This window comes from Phalangium opilio, unplaced genomic scaffold, assembly GCF_054372755.1.
Source record: "Phalangium opilio isolate 3A_F unplaced genomic scaffold, DU_Popi_V2 ptg000056l_1, whole genome shotgun sequence".
NCBI lineage: Eukaryota > Metazoa > Arthropoda > Arachnida > Opiliones > Phalangiidae > Phalangium > Phalangium opilio.
In genome coordinates this window covers 1,290,161-1,306,832 of record NW_028324175.1, presented here as the reverse complement: position 1 = coordinate 1,306,832, position 16,672 = coordinate 1,290,161, and the positions used below count along the sequence as shown (strand labels likewise).

Sequence of the window (16,672 nt, the reverse complement as noted above, 5' to 3'; positions counted from 1 at the left end):
GAGGGGGTTTGTTTCGTTACGTTTTGCTTAAGTACTCGGCCCCTGTTTGTCGTAGCCCAAAGTTTTTAGTATGGTTAGATGGGGGACAATTTGGACTATAACATATCCTAAGGACATCCCCGTATCTCTAGTAGACACAGAGTTATGGGCCTGCAAAGTATAGTCTAATGCATTTCCTATGGAGGGGTTTGTTTGTTTACGATTAGCTTAATTACTCGACTACTGTTTGTCGTAGCTCAATGTTTTTAGTATGGTTAGATGGGGGACAAATTGGACTATAACATACTCAAAGGACATCCCCGTATCTCCAGTAGAAACAGAGTTAGGAGCCTGCAAAGTATAGTCTAATGCATTTTCTATGGAGGGGTTTGTTTTTTCACGTATTGCTTAATTACTTGACCCTGTTCTTTCGATTAAAAATAATAACATATCTTTAGTGTAGCGGTTATCGCATCCGCCTCACTCCCGGAAGGCCACAGGTTCGAAACCGCGAAGTTTTTTTTTATAATTATCCGAACATTTGTGTCAAGGTCACATTATTTACATCCCCGTATCTCTGGTAGAACCAGAGTTACGAGCCTCCAGAATTAAGTCTAATGTATTTCCTATGGAGGGGTTTGTTTGTATACGATTAGCTTAATTACTCGACTACTGTTTGTCGTAGCCCTAATTCTTAGTATGGCTAGATGGGGGACAAATTGGTCTATAACATACTCAAAGGACATCCCCGTATCTCCAGTAGAAACAGAGTTACGAGCCTGCAAAGTATATTTTCAAAAATCAAAAGTAACCTTATAACAATAAGTGAGACAAAAAGTAAGTTGACGACGATATTGAGGTAGCCTCAAGTTTAAAGTATCCTTGTATGGGGAGCAAAGAGTACTATAACATATCCAAAGGAGATCCCAGTATCTCTTGTAGAACAAGAGTTATGAGCCTCCAAAGTTTAGTGCAAAAATCATAAGTAACATAATAAAAATAAGTGAGACGATACCAAAGTTGACGAACCTTTTGCTTAATATCTCGGCTCCTGTTTGTCGTAGCCCAAAGTTTTTAGTATGGTTAGATGAAGGACAAATTTTTACTATAACATATCCTAAGGACATCCCGGTATCTCTAGTAGACACAGAGTTATGGGCCTGCAAAGTATAGTCTAATGCATTTTCTATGGAGGGGTTTGTTTGTTCACGTATTGCTTAATTACTTGACCCTGTTCTTTCGATTAAAAATAATAACATATCTTTAGTGTAGCGGTTATCGCATCCGCCTCACTCCTGGAAGGCCACAGGTTCGAAACCGCGAAGTTTTTTTTATAATTATCCGAACATTTGTGTCAAGGTCACATTATTTACATCCCCGTATCTCTGGTAGAACCAGAGTTACGAGCCTCCAGAATTTAGTCTAATGTATTTCCTATGGAGGGGGTTTGTTTGTTTACGATTAGCTTAATTACTCGACTACTGTTTGTCGTAGCCCTAATTCTTAGTATGGCTAGATGGGGGACAAATTGGTCTATAACATACTCAAAGGACATCCCCGTATCTCCAGTAGAAACAGCAATACGTGAACAAACAAACCCCTCAATAGAAAATGCATTAGACTATACTTTGCAGGCTCGTAACTCTGTTTCTACTGGAGATACGGGGATGTCCTTTGAGTATGTTATAGTCCAATTTGTCCTTCATCTAACCATACTAAAAACATTGAGCTACGACAAACAGTAGTCGAGTAATAAAGCTAATCGTAAACAAACAAACCCCTCCATCGGAAATACATTAGACTAAATTCTGGAGGCTCGTAACTCTGGTTCTACCAGAGATACGGGGATGTAAATAATGTGACCTTGACACAAATGTTCGGATAATTATAAAAAAAACTTCGCGGTTTCGAACCTGTGGCCTTCCGGGAGTGAGGCGGATGCGATAACCGCTACACTAAAGATATGTTATTATTATTAATCGAATGAACAGGGTCAAGTAATTAAGCAATACGTGAACAAAAAAACCCCTCCATAGAAAATGCATTAGCCTATACTTTGCAGGCTCGTAACTCTGTTTCTACTGGAGATACGGGGATTTCCTTTGGGTATTTTATAGTCCAATTTGTCCCCCATCTAACCATACTAAAAACATTGAGCTACGACAAACAGGGGCCGAGTAATTACGCTAAACATAAACAAACATGCCGTCCATAGGAAATGCATTAGACTATATTTTGCAGGCCCATAACTCTGTGGCTACTAGAGATACGGGGATGTCCCTAGGATATGTTATAGTCCAAATTGTCTTCCATCTAACCATACTAAAAACATTAAGCTACAACAAACAGGGGCCGATATATTAAGCAAAATGTTCGTCAATTTTGGTATCGTCTCACTTATTTTTATTATGTTACTTATGATTTTTGCACTAAACTTTGGAGGCTCATAACTCTTGTTCTACAAGAGATACTGGGATCTCCTTTGGATATGTTATAGTACTCTTTGCTCCCCATACAAGGATACTTTAAACTTAAGGCTACCTCAATATCGTCGTCAACTTACTTTTTGTCTCACTTATTGTTAGAAGGTTACTTTTGATTTTTGAAAATAAACTTTGCAGGCTCGTAACTCTGATTCTACTGGAGATACGGGGATGTCCTTTGAGAATGTTATAGACCAATTTGTCCCCCATCTAGCCATACGAAGAATTAGGGCTACGACAAACAGTAGTCGAGTAATTAAGCTAATCGTAAACAAACAAACCCCTCCATAGGAAATACATTAGACTAAATTCTGGAGGCTCGTAACTCTGGTTCTACCAGAGATACGGGGATGTAAATAATGTGACCTTGACACAAATGTTCGGATAATTATAAAGGTCTTTGCATGTTCCAAGCAAAAAAAAAAAACTTCGCGGTTTCGAACCTGTGGCCTTCCGGGAGTGAGGCGGATGCGATAACCGCTACACTAAAGATATGTTATTATTTTTAATCGAAAGAACAGGGTCAAGTAATTAAGCAATACGTGAACAAACAAACCCCTCCATAGGAAATGCATTAGACTATGCTTTGCAGGCCCATAACTCTGTGTCTACTAAAGATACCAAGATGTCCTTAGGATATGTTATAGTCCAATTTGTCCTTCATCTAACCATACTAAAAACATTGAGCTACGACAAACAGGGGCCGAGATATTAAGCAAAATGTTCGTCAACTTTGGTATCGTCTCACTTATTTTTATTATGTTACTTATGATTTTTGCACTAAACTTTGGCGGCTCATAACTCTTGTTCTACAAGAGATACTGGGATCTCCTTTGCATATGTTATAGTACTCTTTGCTCCCCATACAAGGATACTTTAAACTTGAGGCTACCTCAATATCGTCGTCAATTACTTTTTGTCTCACTTATTGTTAGAAGGTTACTTTTGATTTTTGAAAATAAACTTTGCAGGCTCGTAACTCTGTTTCTACTGGAGATACGGGTTTGTTTGTTTACGATTAGCTTAATTACTCGACTACTGTTTGTCGTAGCTCAATGTTTTTAGTATGGTTAGATGGGGGACAATTTGGACTATAACATATCCTAAGGACATACCCGTATCTCTAGTAGACACAGAGTTATGGGCCTGCAAAATATAGTCTACTGCATTTCCTATGGACGGGTTGTTTGTTTACGTTTAGCTTAATTACTCGGCCCCTGTTGGTCGTAGCTCAATGTTTTTAGTATGGTTAGATGGGGGACAAATTGGACTATAACATACTCAAAGGACATCCCCGTATCTCCAGTAGAAACAGAGTTAGGAGCCTGCAAAGTATAGTCTAATGCATTTTCTATGGAGGGGTTTGTTTTTTCACGTATTGCTTAATTACTTGACCCTGTTCTTTCGATTAAAAATAATAACATATCTTTAGTGTAGCGGTTATCGCATCCGCCTCACTCCCGGAAGGCCACAGGTTCGAAACCGCGAAGTTTTTTTTATAATTATCCGAACATTTTTGTCAAGGTCACATTATTTACATCCCCGTATCTCTGGTAGAACCAGAGTTACCAGCCTCCAGAATTTAGTCTAATGTATTTCCTATGGAGGGGTTTGTTTGTTTACGATTAGCTTAATTACTCGACTACTGTTTGTCGAAGCCCTAATTCTTAGTATGGCTAGATGGGGGACAAATTGGTCTATAACATACTCAAAGGACAACCCCGTATCTCCAGTAGAAACAGAGTTACGAGCCTGCAAAGTTTATTTTCAAAAATCAAAAGTAACCTTCTAACAATAAGTGAGACAAAAAATAAGTTGACGACGATATTGCGGTAGCCTCAAGTTTAAAGTATCCTTGTATGGGGAGCAAAGAGTACTATAACATATCCAAAGGAGATCCCACTATCTCTTGTAGAACAAGAGTTATGAGCCTCCAAAGTTTAGTGCAAAAATCATAAGTAACATAATAAAAATAAGTGAGACGATACAAAAGTTGACGAACATTTTGCTTAATATCTCGGACCCTGTTTGTCCTAGCTCAATGTTTTTAGTATGGTTAGATGGGGGACAATTTGTACTATAACATATCCTAAGGACATCCCCGTATCTCTAGTAGACACAGAGTTATGGGCCTGCAAAGTATAGTCTAATGCATTTCCTAAGGACGGGTTGTTTGTTTACGTTTGGCTTAATTACTCGGCCCCTGTTTGTCGTAGCTCAATGTTTTTAGTAAGGTTAGATGGGGAACAAATTGGACTATAACATACTCAAAGGACATCCCCGTATCTCCAGTGGAAACAGAGTTACGAGCCTGCAAAGTATAGTCTAACTCATTTCCTATGGAGGGGGTTTGTTTCTTTACGTTTTGCTTAAGTACTCGACCCCTGTTTGTCGTAGCCCAAAGTTTTTAGTATGGTTAGATGAAGGACAAATTGGACCATAACATATCCTAAGGACATCCCGGTATCTGTAGTAGACACAGAGTTATGGGCCTTGCAATGTATAGTCTAATGCATTTTCTATGGAGGGGTTTGTTTATTCACGTATTGCATAATTACTTGACCCTGTTCTTTCGATTAAAAATAATAACATATCTTTAGTGTAGCGGTTATCGCATCCGCCTCACTCCCGGAAGGCCACAGGTTCGAAACCGCGAAGTTTTTTTTTTTGCTTGGAACATGCAAAGACCTTTATAATTATCCGAACATTTGTGTCAAGGTCACATTATTTACATCCCCGTATCTCTGGTAGAACCAGAGTTACGAGCCTGCAAAGTTTATTTTCAAAAATCAAAAGTAACCTTCTAACAATAAGTGAGACAAAAAATAAGTTGACGACGATATTGAGGTAGCCTCAAGTTTAAAGTATCCTTGTATGGGGAGCAAAGAGTACTATAACATATCCAAAGGACATCCCAGTATCTCTTGTAGAACAAGAGTTATGAGCCTCCAAAGTTCAGTGCAAAAATCATAAGTAACATAATAAAAATAAGTGAGACGATACCAAAGTTGACGAACATTTTGCTTAATATCTCGGCCAATGTTTGTCGTAGCTCAATGTTTTTAGTATGGTTAGATGGGGGACAAATTGGACTATAACATACTCAAAGGACATCCCCGTATCTCCAGTAGAAACAGAGTTAGGAGCCTGCAAAGTATAGTCTAATGCATTTTCTATGGAGGGGTTTGTTTTTTCACGTATTGCTTAATTACTTGACCCTGTTCTTTCGATTAAAAATAATAACATATCTTTAGTGTAACGGTTATCGCATCCGCCTCACTCCCGGAAGGCCACAGGTTCGAAACCGCGAAGTTTTTTTTATAATTATCCGAACATTTGTGTCAAGGTCACATTATTTACATCCCCGTATCTCTGGTAGAACCAGAGTTACCAGCCTCCAGAATTTAGTCTAATGTATTTCCTATGGAGGGGTTTGTTTGTTTACGATTAGCTTAATTACTCGACTACTGTTTGTCGAAGCCCTAATTCTTAGTATGGCTAGATGGGGGACAAATTGGTCTATAACATACTCAAAGGACATCCCCGTATCTCCAGTAGAAAGAGAGTTACGAGCCTGCAAAGTTTATTTTCAAAAATCAAAAGTAACCTTCTAACAATAAGTGAGACAAAAAATAAGTTGACGACGATATTGCGGTATTCTCAAGTTTAAAGTATCCTTGTATGGGGAGCAAAGAGTACTATAACATATCCAAAGGAGATCCCACTATCTCTTGTAGAACAAGAGTTATGAGCCTCCAAAGTTTAGTGCAAAAATCATAAGTAACATATTAAAAATAAGTGAGACGATACAAAAGTTGACGAACATTTTGCTTAATATCTCGGACCCTGTTTGTCCTAGCTCAATGTTTTTAGTATGGTTAGATGGGGGACAATTTGGACTATATCATATCCTAAGGACATCCCCGTATCTCTTGTAGACACAGAGTTATGGGCCTGCAAAGTATAGTCTAATGCATTTCCTATGGACGGGTTGTTTGTTTACGTTTAGCTTAATTACTCGGCCCCTGTTTGTCGTAGCTCAATGTTTTTAGTATGGTTAGATGGGGGACAAATTGGACTATAAAATACTCAAAGGACATCCCCGTATCTCCAGTAGAAACAGAGTTACGAGCCTGCAAAGTATAGTCTAACTCATTTCCTATGGAGGGGGTTTGTTTCTTTACGTTTTGCTTAAGTACTCGGCCCCTGTTTGTCGTAGCCCAAAGTTTTTAGTATGGTTAGATGAAGGACAAATTGGACTATAACATATCCTAAGGACATCCCGGTATCTCCAGTAGAAACAGAGTTACGAGCCTGCAAAGTTTATTTTCAAAAATCAAAAGTAACCTTCTAACAATAAGTGAGACAAAAAATAAGTTGACGACGATATTGAGGTAGCCTCAAGTTTAAAGTATCCTTGTATGGGGAGCAAAGAGTACTATAACATATCCACAGGAGATCCCAGTATCTCTTGTAGAACAAGAGTTATGAGCCTCCAAAGTTTAGTGCAAAAATCATAAGTAACATAATAAAAATAAGTGAGACGATACCAAAGTTGACGAACATTTTGCTTAATATCTCGGCCCTTGTTTGTCGTAGCTCAATGTTTTTAGTATGGTTAGATGGGGAACAAATTGGACTATAACATACTCAAAGGACATCCCCGTATCTCCAGTAGAAACAGAGTTACGAGCCTGCAAAGTATAGTCTAATGCATTTTCTATGGAGGGGTTTGTTTGTTCACGTATTGCTTAATTACTTGACCCTGTTCTTTCGATTAAAAATAATAACATATCTTTAGTGTAGCGGTTATCGCATCCGCCTCACTCCCGGAAGGCCACAGGTTCGAAACCGCGAGGTTTTTTTTTTGCTTGGAACATGCAAAGACCTTTATAATTATCCGAACATTTGTGTCAAGGTCACATTATTTACATCCCCGTATCTCTGGTAGAACCAGAGTTACGAGCCTCCAGAATTTAGTCTAATGTATTTCCTATGGAGGGGTTTGTTTGTATACGATTAGCTTAATTACTCGACTACTGTTTGTCGTAGCCCTAATTCTTAGTATGGCTAGATGGGGGACAAATTGGTCTATAACATACTCAAAGGACATCCCCGTATCTCCAGTAGAAACAGAGTTACGAGCCTGCAAAGTATATTTTCAAAAATCAAAAGTAACCTTCTAACAATAAGTGAGACAAAAAGTAAGTTGACGACGATATTGAGGTAGCCTCAAGTTTAAAGTATCCTTGTATGGGGAGCAAAGAGTACTATAACATATCCAAAGGAGATCCCAGTATCTCTTGTAGAACAAGAGTTATGAGCCTCCAAAGTTTAGTGCAAAAATCATAAGTAACATAATAAAAATAAGTGAGACGATACCAAAGTTGACGAACATTTTGCTTAATATCTCGGCCCCTGTTTGTCGTAGCTCAATGTTTTTAGTATGGTTAGATGGGGGACAATTTGGACTATATCATATCCTAAGGACATCCCCGTATCTCTTGTAGACACAGAGTTATGGGCCTGCAAAGTATAGTCTAATGCATTTCCTATGGACGGGTTGTTTGTTTACGTTTAGCTTAATTACTCGGCCCCTGTTTGTCGTAGCTCAATGTTTTTAAAATGGTTAGATGGGGGACAAATTGGACTATAAAATACTCAAAGGACATCCCCGTATCTCCAGTAGAAACAGAGTTACGAGCCTGCAAAGTTTATTTTCAAAAATCAAAAGAAACCTTCTAACAATAAGTGAGACAAAAAATAAGTTGACGACGATATTGAGGTAGCCTCAAGTTTAAAGTATCCTTGTATGGGGAGCAAAGAGTACTATAACATTTCCAAAGGAGATCCCAGTATCTCTTGTAGAACAAGAGTTATGAGCCTCCAAAGTTTAGTGCAAAAATCATAAGTAACATAATAAAAATAAGTGAGACGATACCAAAGTTGACGAACATTTTGCTTAATATCTCGGCCCTTGTTTGTCGTAGCTCAATGTTTTTAGTATGGATAGATGGGGGACAATTTAGCCTATAACATGTCCTAAGGACATCCCCGTATCTCTAGTAGACACAGAGTTATGGGCCTGCAAAGTATAGTCTAATGCATTTCCTAAGGACGGGTTGTTTGTTTACGTTTAGCTTAATTACTCGGCCCCTGTTTGTCGTAGCTCAATGTTTTTAGTATGGTTAGATGGAAGACAAATTGGACTATAACATACTCAAAGGACATCCCCGCATCTCCAGTGGAAACAGAGTTACGAGCCTGCAAAGTATAGTCTAACTCATTTCTTATGGAGGGGGTTTGTTTCTTTACGTTTCGCTTAAGTACTCGGCCCCTGTTTGTCGTAGCCCAAAGTTTTTAGTATGGTTAGATGAATGACAAATTGGACTATAACATATCCTAAGGACATCCCGGTATCTCTAGTAGACACAGAGTTATGGGCCTTGCAAAGTATAGTCTAATGCATTTTCTATGGAGGGGTTTGTTTGTTCACGTATTGCTTAATTACTTGACCCTGTTCCTTCGATTAAAAATAATAACATATCTTTAGTGTAGCGGTTATCGCATCCGCCTCACTCCCGGAAGGCCACAGGTTCGAAACCGCGAAGTTTTTTCTTTTTGCTTGGAACATGCAAAGACCTTTATAATTATCCGAACATTTGCGTCTAGGTCACATTATTTACATCCCCGTATCTCTGATAGAACCAGAGTTACGAGCCTGCAAAGTTTATTTTCAAAAATCAAAAGTAACCTTTTAACAATAAGTGAGACAAAAAATAAGTTGACGACGATATTGAGGTAGCCTCAAGTTTAAAGTATCCTTGTATGGGGAGCAAAGAGTACTATAACATTTCCAAAGGAGATCCCAGTATCTCTTGTAGAACAAGAGTTATGAGCCTCCAAAGTTTAGTGCAAAAATCATAAGTAACATAATAAAAATAAGTGAGACGATACCAAAGTTGACGAACATTTTGCTTAATATCTCGGCCCTTGTTTGTCGTACCTCAATGTTTTTAGTATGGATAGATGGGGGACAATTTAGCCTATAACATGTCCTAAGGACATCCCCGTATCTCTAGTAGACACAGAGTTATGGGCCTGCAAAGTATAGTCTAATGCATTTCCTAAGGACGGGTTGTTTGTTTACGTTTAGCTTAATTACTCGGCCCCTGTTTGTCGTAGCTCAATGTTTTTAGTATGGTTAGATGGGGGACAAATTGGACTATAACATACTCAAAGGACATCCCCGTATCTCCAGTGGAAACAGAGTTACGAGCCTGCAAATTATAGTCTAACTCATTTCCTATGGAGGGGGTTTGTTTCTTTACGTTTCGCTTAAGTACTCGGCCCCTGTTTGTCGTAGCCCAAAGTTTTTAGTATGGTTACATGAATGACAAATTGGACTATAACATATCCTAAGGACATCCCGGTATCTCTAGTAGACACAGAGTTATGGGCCTTTCAAAGTATAGTCTAATGCATTTTCTATGGAGGGGTTTGTTTGTTCACGTATTGCTTAATTACTTGACCCTGTTCTTTCGATTAAAAATAATAACATATCTTTAGTGTAGCGGTTATCGCATCCGCCTCACTCCCGGAAGGCCACAGGTTCGAAACCGCGAAGTTTTTTTTTTTGCTTGGAACATGCAAAGACCTTTATAATTATCCGAACATTTGTGTCAAGGTCACATTATTAGGAACACTGCGTGCCGTTAGCTTTTTCACTTTTTTTTCCTCTTTTAAATTCCAATAGATATGAAAAAAGCAAACATATTTTCTTTTTGTTATTGTTTGAAAAAGATGAAGGTTAATTTGTCTCACTTAATTTAAATTCGAATTATTATCTAGCACTCTCGGCAACGGCCATATCACGCTGAGAACACCGGTTCTCGTCCGATCGCCGACGTTAGCAGCGTCGAGCGCAGTCAGTACTTGGGAATACTGCGTGCCGTTTGCTTTTTCACTTTTGTTTCCTCTTTCAAATTCCACCAGATATGAAAAAAGCAAACATATCTTCTTTTTGTTATTGTTTTATAAAGATGAAGGTTAATAAAATTCAAATTATTAACTAGCACTCTCGGCAACGGCCATATCACGCTGAATTCACCGGTTCTCGTCCGATAACCGAAGTTAAGCAGCGTCGAGCGCAGTCACTACTTGGGAGGGAGACCACTTAGGAACACTGCGTGCCGTTGGCTTTTTCACTTTTTTTTCCTCTTTTAAATTTTAATAGATGTGAAAAAAGCAAACATGTTTTCTTTTTGTTATTGTTTTAAAATGATGAAGGTTAATTTGTCTCACTCAATTTAAATTCGAATTATTAACTAGCACTCTCGGCAACGGCCATATCACGCTGAGAACACCGGTTCTCGTCCGATCGCCGACGTTAGCAGCGTCGAGCGCAGTCAGTACTTGGGAATACTGCGTGCCGTTGGTTTTTCACTTTTGTTTCCTCTTTCAAATTCCACCCGATTTGAAAAAAGCACACATATCTTCTTTTTGTTATTGTTTTATGAAGATGAAAGTTAATTAAATTCAAATTATTAACTAGCACTCTCGACAACGGCCATATCACGCTGAATACACCGGTTCTCGTCCGATCACCGAAGTTAAGCAGCGTAGAGCGCAGTCAGTACTTGGGAGGGCGACCACTTAGGAACACTGCGTGCCGTTAGCTTTTTCACTTTTTTTTCCTCTTTTAAATTCCAATAGATTTGAAAAAAGCAAACTTATTTTCTTTTTGTTATTGTTTTAAAAAGATGATGGTTAATTTGTCTCACTTAATTTAAATTCGAATTATTACCTAGCACTCTCGGCAACGGCCATATCACGCTGAATACACCGGTTCTCGTCCGATAACCGAAAATAAGCAGCGTCGAGCGCATACAGTACTTGGGAATACTGCGTGCCGCTGGCTTTTTCACTTTTGTTTCCTCTTTCAAATTCCACCAAATACGAAAAAAGCAAACATATATTCTTTTTGTTATTGTTTTATAAAGATGAAAGTTAATTAAATTAAGATTATTAACTAGCACTCTCGGCAACGACCATATCACGCTGAATACAGCGGTTCTCGTCCGATCACCGAAGTTAAGCAGCGTCGAGCGCAGTCAGTACTTGGGATGGAGACCACTTAGGAACACTGCGTGCCGTTGGCTTTTTCACTTTCTTTTCCTCTTTTAAATTTTAATAGATATGAAAAAAGCAAACATATCTTCTTTTTTGTTATTGTTTTATAAAGATGAAAGTTAATTAAATTCAAATTATTAACTAGCACTCTCGGCAACGGCCATATCACGCTGAATACACCGGTTCTCGTCCGATAACCGAAGTTAAGCAGCGTCGAGCGCAGTCAGTACTTGGGAGGGAGACCACTTAGGACCACTTAGGAACACTGCGTGCCGTTTTTTCACTTTTTTTTCCTCTTATAAATTTTAATAGATATGAAAAAGCAAACATGTTTTTTTTGTTATAGTTTTAAAATGATGAAGGTTAATTTGTCTCACTTAATTTAAATTCGAATTATTAACAAGCACTCCCGGCAACGGCCATATCACGCTGAGAACACCGGTTCTCGTCCGATCGCCGACGTTAACAGCGTCGAGCGCAGTCAGTACTTGGGAATACTGCGTGCCGTTGGTTTTTCAATTTTATTTCCTCTTTCAAATTCCACCCGATTTGAAAAAAGCACACATATCTTCTTTTTGTTATTCTAAGAGAGCGATAGCTCTCTTAGATAAGACTTCATACCGACTTTAATGTATAAGGATGGTTTTTTGATTGGTTATAACTTTTTGTATCGTATTAACTGCTTTGAAAAAATTACACAGAACTACAATTCGGGCCCTCAATATGTGGTTAAAATTTCAAAAAGATCCACTCATTAGTTTATTTTATAAAAAATAAAGTTGCTAAGGGTGGTTTTCATTTGCATAAATTTGTCAATGTTTTTGGTGAAAAAGTTAAATTTTCCCATAGAAATAACATGGAGCTTTTTTAAAATTTAGCCATTTTGTGGCCACCTTTTTGACATGAAATATTCGTTTGTTACGTTTGGAAACGGTTTTATATCAAAATTTAAACCATTTTCTAGGACCATTTTTAAGGTTTTTGAGAAAAATTAATTTTAAGTATGTTTAATTTTAAATTTTAAAAACTACCCCAATCTGCGATATTTTAGCATGTATAATAGTCAGTTTATGATGTTAGCACGGTTAAGGCTATTTGGTCCAATTTTCGTAGTGGTAAAAAAACAAGAGAACCTAAGCTTGTGTTAGCTAACAAGTTAAGTTGGAAAAGTACCCCACACATATATATTTAGTTAACAAGATTACCTACGACTGGTAATTAAGCAAGAAAAACATGGCGTGCTTGTAGGTGCTTGTGGGTGCTTGTGGATACTTGTAGGTGCTTGTGGATACTTGTAGGTGCTTGTGGATACTTGTAGGTGATTGTGGGTACTTGTGGGTTCTTGTAGGTGCTTGTGGGTTCTTGTAGGTGCTTGTGGGTGCTTGTGGGTACTTGTGGGTTCCTGTAGGTGCTTGTGGGTGCTTGTGGGTACTTGTAGGCGCTTGTGGGTGCTTGTGGGTACTTTTGGGTACTTGTAGGTGCTTGTGGGTGCTTGTGGGTACTTTTGGGTACTTGTAGGTGCTTGTGGGTACTTGTGGGTGTTTGTAGTTACTTGTGGGTGCTTGTAGGTACTTGTGGGTGCTTGTAGGTACTTGTGGGTGCTTGTAGGTACTTGTGGGTGCTTGTAGGTACTTGTGGGTGCCTGTAGGTACTTGTGGGTACTTGTAGGTACCTGTGGGTACTTGTAGGTACTTGTGGGTGCTTGTAGGTACTTGTGGGTGCTTGTAGGTACTTGTGGGGGCTTGTAGGTACTTGTGGGGGCTTGTAGGTACTTGTGGGGGCTTGTAGGTACTTGTGGGGGCTTGTAGGTACTTGTGGGGGCTTGTAGGTACTTGTGGGTACTTGTGGGGGCTTGTAGGTACTTGTGGGTACTTGTGGGGGCTTGTAGGTACTTGTGGGGGCTTGTAGGTACTTGTGGGGGCTTGTAGGTACTTGTGGGTGCTTGTGGGTACTTGTATTTACTTGTGGTTACTCGTAGGTACTTGTAGGTACTTGTGGGTGCTTGTAGATACTTGTGGGTAGTTGTGGGTGCTTGTGGGTACTTGTGGGTACTTGTAGGTACTTGTGGGTACTTGTGGGTGCTTGTGGGTGCTTGTGGGTACTTGTGGGTGCTTGTGGGTGCTTGCGGGTGCTTGTGGGTGCTTGCGGGTACTTGTGGGTGCTTGGAGGTACTTGTGGGTGCTTGTAGGTACTTCTAGGTACTTGTGGGTACTTGTAGGTACTTCTAGGTACTTCTAGGTACTTGTAGGTACTTCTAGGTACTTGTGGGTACTTGTGGGTACTTGTGGGTACTTGTAGTTACTTGTGGTTACTTGTAGGTACTTGTGGTTACTTGTAGGTACTTGTGATTACTTGTAGGTACTTGTGGGTGCTTGTAGGTACTTGTAGGTACTTGTGGGTGCTTGTTGGTACTTGTAGGTACTTGTGGGTACTTGTGGTTACTCGTGGGTGCTTGTTGGTACTTGTAGGTACTTGTGGGTACTTGTGGTTACTCGTAGGTACTTGTAGGTACTTTTGGGTACTTGTAGGTACTTGTGGGTAATTGTGGGTGCTTGTGGGTGCTTGTGGGTACTTGTAGGTGCTTGTGGGGGCTTGTAGGGGCTTGTAGGTACTTGTGGGGGCTTGTGGGTACTTTAAGGTACTTGTGGGTACTTTAAGGTACTTGTGGGTGCTTGTGGGTTCTTGTAGGTGCTTGTGGGTGCTTGTGGGTTCCTGTAGGTGCTTGTGGGTACTTTTGGGTACTTGTAGGCGCTTGTGGGTACTTTTGGGTACTTGTAGGTGCTTGTGGGTGCTTGTGGGTACTTTTGGGAACTTGTAGGTGCTTGTGGGTACTTCTGGGTACTTGTAGGTGCTTGTGGGTACTTGTGGGTGCTTGTAGGTACTTGAGGGTACTTGTGGGTGCTTGTAGGTACTTGTAGGTGCTTGTGGGTACTTGTGGGTGCTTGTAGGTACTTGTGGGTGCTTGTAGGTACTTGTGGGTGCTTGTAGGTACTTGTGGGTGCTTGTAGGTACTTGTGGGTACTTGTAGGTACTTGTGGGTGCTTGTAGGTACTTGTGGGTGCTTGTAGGTACTTGTGGGTGCTTGTAGGTACTTGTGGGTGCTTGTAGGTACTTGTGGGTGCTTGTAGGTACTTGTGGGTGCTTGTAGGTACTTGTGGGTGCTTGTAGGTACTTGTGGGTACTTGTGGGTGCTTGTAGGTACTAATGGGTGCTTGTATGTACTTGTGGGTACTTGTGGGTGCTTGTATGTACTTGTGGGTACTTGTGGGTGCTTGTAGGTACTTGTGGGTGCTTGTATGTACTTGTAGGTACTTTGCCTCCTCCATGGGATTAACATTACACTAAGTTTTGGAAGCTCGTAACTCTGGTTATATTAGATATACGGGCATATCCTTTGATTTTGTAATAGTCCGATTTGCCCCTTCCCTCCTTCGTAAACATTTGCTCCATAGGATACTCCATATACACCTACGGCACCATAGTCCTCCCAGCATCCTCAGCGGTTAGGTAGGGTCGTACTGGACGAAATTGTAAAGGGCGCTCCCTCTATCTTCAAAATAGAAGCTAGTTCTCATACAAATAAAATGGCGCTACGCGGTAGCACTTAGCAATCGCCTACCAAGGGAAGGGGTGTGCGCGAGGTACATTGGGAGAGATACGGTTCTGCAGGTCGCCCATCATCATTTCCAATCCATCTCAACTCCCTTATCCCTGTCCCAACCCCAGCGATTTCCAACCACTAGCATAGCCCACTCGATCGCGCTCTCTTTTCCCTGGCTACATATTTTGAAGATTTCACTTTTTAGGCGTATTAACATTCTTGGATCATCTTTGTGAACTTTTAGGGTAGCCCTGGCTATATTTGGTTTAAGGTTTTAAGCTACAAAAAAGTTTATGCTACAAAAAAAGTTTGAAATTGACAATCTCGGATCGTCTTTGTGAAATTTTAAGGATATCCGAATTTCATATTGGGCTTATGACAATTTTGAGCTAAATGTTAAACGAACATAAATCAGCATTTTTAAAAATTTTTAAAAATTGTCAATTTGGTCCTATTTCTGGAATTTTTAGGGGGGCGCCTTGCGTTTCAATAAATGATTGTAAAAAATTGTATTATGTTAGTTACAATAAGAATACAAACTTTTAATGATATACGTTTTTTTTGAAGTATCATTATAAATAAATGTCTGATTGAGCTAAAGTTATGGCCCCCTTTATACATGTTTCTGCTAAGTGCAGATTTTGAAAATGTAAAACAGTTTCTTAACATTCTTAATTAAAATGAAGACTGAAGGACAGATATTAATCAAAAATGTCTTGATTAGAATTAAGACCTAAAAAGTATCGATAAGACTGAGGTTATCACTTGTCTGAAGGATCAGATATTAATCAAAAATGTCTTGATTAGAATTAAGACCTAAAACGTATCGATAAGACTGAGGTTATCACTTGTCTGAAGGATCAGATATTAATTTTTCTTTTTAATTGAAACTTAAATGCATGCTTAAGAAAAAACAACGTTCCATTACCGTTTTCCGTTGAAATAAATTATTTTACTGCTAATCAATTTCAAAAATTTACTTATCTCGGCTTTTCGACCACAATTCCATTCCCCGAAAACATTTTATAATTACATTAATTAGTTTTGGGAGATAACGTGTCAAAATAACCTATAAAACAATAAAAAAACTGTAATAGCGGTCTGTTTAGCCATGAAAACAATCTTTTAAAAGTTAAAAGTACTATATTACCCTTTCGAGACTAACAGGACCTGAGCAAACTATAGCTTAACCTGCTACTAGTACGACCAGGGAGAATTGATGTAAACTGGAGTTGAAATTTCATCATGTGCGACCTGCGGCCCTGAAACTCTCCCATAGTCCCAGTGTGTGCAGAACATAATTTTTTCGCTGTTATCTGCCAAAATCAATCTTTCTAGGTAGTGTCGCCTCCTCACTTGAATTTTTCATGATATATTAAGGTTTGAACGAACAAAATTCTGCTAACTTGAAGCAAACTTTCCTCTCTTTTTGCTGCTCATTACCGGTGCCATTCCCTTGACTTTCTATTAGTTATAA

The 16,672-nt window shown here is 39.3% G+C and overlaps 1 non-coding gene and 3 pseudogenes across 1 annotated transcript; all 4 read left to right on the top strand.

The window, feature by feature from the left end:
- Positions 1 to 10,544: 10,544 nt before the first annotated feature.
- Positions 10,545 to 10,663, top strand: LOC149667735 (5S ribosomal RNA; annotated as a pseudogene).
- A 360-nt stretch (positions 10,664 to 11,023) lies between these two features.
- On the top strand, positions 11,024 to 11,142 carry LOC149667734 (5S ribosomal RNA). The gene has a single exon (XR_016368147.1). It is a non-coding gene; the product is annotated as a 5S ribosomal RNA (ribosomal RNA).
- Positions 11,143 to 11,504: 362 nt separating this feature from the next.
- On the top strand, positions 11,505 to 11,623 carry LOC149667733 (5S ribosomal RNA; annotated as a pseudogene).
- A 123-nt stretch (positions 11,624 to 11,746) lies between these two features.
- On the top strand, positions 11,747 to 11,875 carry LOC149667732 (5S ribosomal RNA; annotated as a pseudogene).
- The last annotated feature ends 4,797 nt before the right edge of the window (positions 11,876 to 16,672 follow it).